This window comes from Osmia lignaria, unplaced genomic scaffold (genome assembly GCF_051020975.1).
Source record: "Osmia lignaria lignaria isolate PbOS001 unplaced genomic scaffold, iyOsmLign1 scaffold0048, whole genome shotgun sequence".
Taxonomy (NCBI): Eukaryota; Metazoa; Arthropoda; class Insecta; order Hymenoptera; family Megachilidae; genus Osmia; species Osmia lignaria.
In genome coordinates, this window is record NW_027478189.1 from 169818 (window position 1) to 175000 (window position 5183).

General features: G+C 39.2%; 1 non-coding gene across 1 annotated transcript in view; it reads left to right on the plus strand.

The window, feature by feature from the left end:
* The first annotated feature begins 4916 nt into the window (after window positions 1–4916).
* The window catches only part of LOC143307237 (small subunit ribosomal RNA), a 1923-nt gene continuing 1656 nt past the window's right edge, over window positions 4917–5183 (plus strand). Inside the window, exon 1 of the ribosomal RNA XR_013064433.1 lies at window positions 4917–5183. This exon is cut by the window's right edge and continues 1656 nt beyond it. This is a non-coding gene — a ribosomal RNA (small subunit ribosomal RNA).

Below are 5183 nucleotides of genomic sequence, written 5' to 3' on the forward strand. Positions count from 1 at the left end.
CCATCACGGACGTTAGTTCAATAGCGTTTAACGATCGATCCACGGTACAGAATGCAAAAATATGATTGTTAAAATTTTCGACTAATCGGTTCTAAGAGGCGAAGCAATACGCCGCTGGGACTTTGAAATATTTCGGAGCGCACCTAAAGTTCGTTATTTTGGCTAAACGGAGCGAAAATCTGCATTTATACCATCACGGACGTTAGTTCAATAGCGTTTAACGATCGATCCACGGTACAGAATGCAAAAATATGATTGTTAAAATTTTCGACTAATCGGTTCTAAGAGGCGAAGCAATACGCCGCTGGGACTTTGAAATATTTCGGAGCGCACCTAAAGTTCGTTATTTTGGCTAAACGGAGCGAAAATCTGCATTTATACCATCACGGACGTTAGTTCAATAGCGTTTAACGATGGATCCACGGTACAGAATGCAAAAATATGATTGTTAAAATTTTCGACTAATCGGTTCTAAGAGGCGAAGCAATACGCCGCTGGGACTTTGAAATATTTCGGAGCGCACCTAAAGTTCGTTATTTTGGCTAAACGGAGCGAAAATCTGCATTTATACCATCACGGACGTTAGTTTAATAGCGTTTAACGATGGATCCACGGTACAGAATGCAAAAATATGATTGTTAAAATTTTCGACTAATCGGTTCTAAGAGGCGAAGCAATACGCCGCTGGGACTTTGAAATATTTCGGAGCGCACCTAAAGTTCGTTATTTTGGCTAAACGGAGCGAAAATCTGCATTTATACCATCACGGACGTTAGTTTAATAGCGTTTAACGATGGATCCACGGTACAGAATGCAAAAATATGATTGTTAAAATTTTCGACTAATCGGTTCTAAGAGGCGAAGCAATACGCCGCTGGGACTTTGAAATATTTCGGAGCGCACCTAAAGTTCGTTATTTTGGCTAAACGGAGCGAAAATCTGCATTTATACCATCACGGACGTTAGTTCAATAGCGTTTAACGATGGATCCACGGTACAGAATGCAAAAATATGATTGTTAAAATTTTCGACTAATCGGTTCTAAGAGGCGAAGCAATACGCCGCTGGGACTTTGAAATATTTCGGAGCGCACCTAAAGTTCGTTATTTTGGCTAAACGGAGCGAAAATCTGCATTTATACCATCACGGACGTTAGTTTAATAGCGTTTAACGATGGATCCACGGTACAGAATGCAAAAATATGATTGTTAAAATTTTCGACTAATCGGTTCTAAGAGGCGAAGCAATACGCCGCTGGGACTTTGAAATATTTCGGAGCGCACCTAAAGTTCGTTATTTTGGCTAAACGGAGCGAAAATCTGCATTTATACCATCACGGACGTTAGTTTAATAGCGTTTAACGATGGATCCACGGTACAGAATGCAAAAATATGATTGTTAAAATTTTCGACTAATCGGTTCTAAGAGGCGAAGCAATACGCCGCTGGGACTTTGAAATATTTCGGAGCGCACCTAAAGTTCGTTATTTTGGCTAAACGGAGCGAAAATCTGCATTTATACCATCACGGACGTTAGTTTAATAGCGTTTAACGATGGATCCACGGTACAGAATGCAAAAATATGATTGTTAAAATTTTCGACTAATCGGTTCTAAGAGGCGAAGCAATACGCCGCTGGGACTTTGAAATATTTCGGAGCGCACCTAAAGTTCGTTATTTTGGCTAAACGGAGCGAAAATCTGCATTTATACCATCACGGACGTTAGTTTAATAGCGTTTAACGATGGATCCACGGTACAGAATGCAAAAATATGATTGTTAAAATTTTCGACTAATCGGTTCTAAGAGGCGAAGCAATACGTCGCTGGGACTTTGAAATATTTCGGAGCGCACCTAAAGTTCGTTATTTTGGCTAAACGGAGCGAAAATCTGCATTTATACCATCACGGACGTTAGTTCAATAGCGTTTAACGATCGATCCACGGTACAGAATGCAAAAATATGATTGTTAAAATTTTCGACTAATCGGTTCTAAGAGGCGAAGCAATACGCCGCTGGGACTTTGAAATATTTCGGAGCGCACGTAAAGTTCGTTATTTTGGCTAAACGGAGCGAAAATCTGCATTTATACCATCACGGACGTTAGTTTAATAGCGTTTAACGATGGATCCACGGTACAGAATGCAAAAATATGATTGTTAAAATTTTCGACTAATCGGTTCTAAGAGGCGAAGCAATACGTCGCTGGGACTTTGAAATATTTCGGAGCGCACCTAAAGTTCGTTATTTTGGCTAAACGGAGCGAAAATCTGCATTTATACCATCACGGACGTTAGTTCAATAGCGTTTAACGATCGATCCACGGTACAGAATGCAAAAATATGATTGTTAAAATTTTCGACTAATCGGTTCTAAGAGGCGAAGCAATACGCCGCTGGGACTTTGAAATATTTCGGAGCGCACCTAAAGTTCGTTATTTTGGCTAAACGGAGCGAAAATCTGCATTTATACCATCACGGACGTTAGTTTAATAGCGTTTAACGATGGATCCACGGTACAGAATGCAAAAATATGATTGTTAAAATTTTCGACTAATCGGTTCTAAGAGGCGAAGCAATACGCCGCTGGGACTTTGAAATATTTCGGAGCGCACCTAAAGTTCGTTATTTTGGCTAAACGGAGCGAAAATCTGCATTTATACCATCACGGACGTTAGTTTAATAGCGTTTAACGATGGATCCACGGTACAGAATGCAAAAATATGATTGTTAAAATTTTCGACTAATCGGTTCTAAGAGGCGAAGCAATACGCCGCTGGGACTTTGAAATATTTCGGAGCGCACCTAAAGTTCGTTATTTTGGCTAAACGGAGCGAAAATCTGCATTTATACCATCACGGACGTTAGTTTAATAGCGTTTAACGATGGATCCACGGTACAGAATGCAAAAATATGATTGTTAAAATTTTCGACTAATCGGTTCTAAGAGGCGAAGCAATACGCCGCTGGGACTTTGAAATATTTCGGAGCGCACCTAAAGTTCGTTATTTTGGCTAAACGGAGCGAAAATCTGCATTTATACCATCACGGACGTTAGTTCAATAGCGTTTAACGATCGATCCACGGTACAGAATGCAAAAATATGATTGTTAAAATTTTCGACTAATCGGTTCTAAGAGGCGAAGCAATACGCCGCTGGGACTTTGAAATATTTCGGAGCGCACCTAAAGTTCGTTATTTTGGCTAAACGGAGCGAAAATCTGCATTTATACCATCACGGACGTTAGTTTAATAGCGTTTAACGATGGATCCACGGTACAGAATGCAAAAATATGATTGTTAAAATTTTCGACTTATCGGTTCTGGATCACTGAAAAATCAAAAAAAATTATTAATTTTGATTAATTAAATTACATATGTAGTTTTATATTGTTATAGTCTCGTATTTGTTAATGTTTTGTCGTAAGAAAATGCAAAAATATCGTTTTAATGTTTTCGTCTCATCGGTTCTGGATCGCTGAAAAATCAAAAAAAAATATTAATTTTGATTAATTAAATTACAAATGGAGTTTTATATTGCTATAGTCGCTTATTTGTTAATGTTTTACCGTAAGAAAATGCAAAAATATCGTTTTAATATTTTCATCTCATCGGTTCTGGGCGGTTTTAAAATTTTTTAAAATATTAATTAAACCCATGATTTACATGAGAATGTGAATTTATTATGTCCTGCATGTTAATTTATTAATTTTCATGTATAGAACGTTATAAAATGAAAGGATATGTTCGACGATATTTTCAGTCTAAGTTTTACCGTGCCGGCGGGATGGTACGCTCTCACGGCGGTTTGCACAGGCATACGCCTGGGCGTAAGCCCATGCGTCGCCGACCTAGCGGCCGGCCGTTCGGTATTTATAGGAAGGCACTTTCGGTTCGCTCGGACCGGTCGGGAGTAGCGTCGAGCGTGTGGCTCTTTTATGACTTCGGTTGAAAAGCAGTCTACCGCTCCTCGAGAATATACTTTCTCGACTATTCTCGTTCCGGTTTTCCGTTGCGGATTATTATTAATCTCCACACAGCATTACCACGGGTCGGTGTCTAAGACCGAATGGCCCATATGTGGTGAGCCTTGTAATATAAGGCTGGTGACCTGTATGCACTTATAAATGTTGCATACTTGTACAAACTGAGCATCAACTGTCTGTAACCAAAATTTGTTAAAACTGAAAAAGTTATAAGATTGTATAAAATTTTTGAACCAAGAAAGTAGTGTTAGACGAAAATTCGTTCTATCACTTTTAGAAGGGAGACTGTTTGGAAATATTTAAAGTATAAAATACACAAAAGTCCACTGAATTATGAACAAAATTACGTCCCTGAATTTAAGAAAAGTCAAGAGGTGTCAGAAATAAAATCCTCTCTGATACGTTCAGAGAGGAAAATAAGTATGGAGAGAGGAGTAAAAATGAAAGAAGTTTTAAGGCTGGGGAAACTTCTAAAGGAGAGAGATTCCAACATATCTAATATGTACATTTAAAGCAAGTCCAAGGAACTCTCTCCGTTAATGTTTGAAAAGGTGTGTGCAGATGGAGGAGAAATGTATAAAGTACAGAGACGAGGTTGGTGGGCCCGCTCTAATGATAAAGATTATAAAATTTGGTGGCAAAATGACCAGCATGATCACTGTACGCGCTTTCTCGATTTGTATAGCATGCCACTGTCCGCGCTATCTTTTATTATATTGTCCAGCGTGTGTGGTCTACGTGCTTGCACGATGGATGCACGGCGTGAAAGTGATTTTCGTGCTTTATGAGAGGAGGAGGAGAATATTTGGCCTCTATAAGAGGTACAAAATTTATGAAATGTGTGTTACATACAAAAGAGAAATGGCTTAACGTCGATCGGTCTTACAGGGAGGGCCGACGACGAAAATTTAAATTTACAATAATAACTAAGCTCCCTGGTTGATCCTGCCAGTAGTCATATGCTTGTCTCAAAGATTAAGCCATGCATGTCTAAGTACATACCGAATTAAGGTGAAACCGCGAATGGCTCATTAAATCAGTTTTGGTTTCTTAGATCGTACAAAACATTACTTGGATAACTGTGGTAATTCTAGAGCTAATACATGCAAACCAGAATTCCACCCAGAGATGGGAGGAATGCTTTTATTAGATCAAAACCAATCGGTGGCGGACGGCTTGTCCGTTCGTCCATCGTCGGC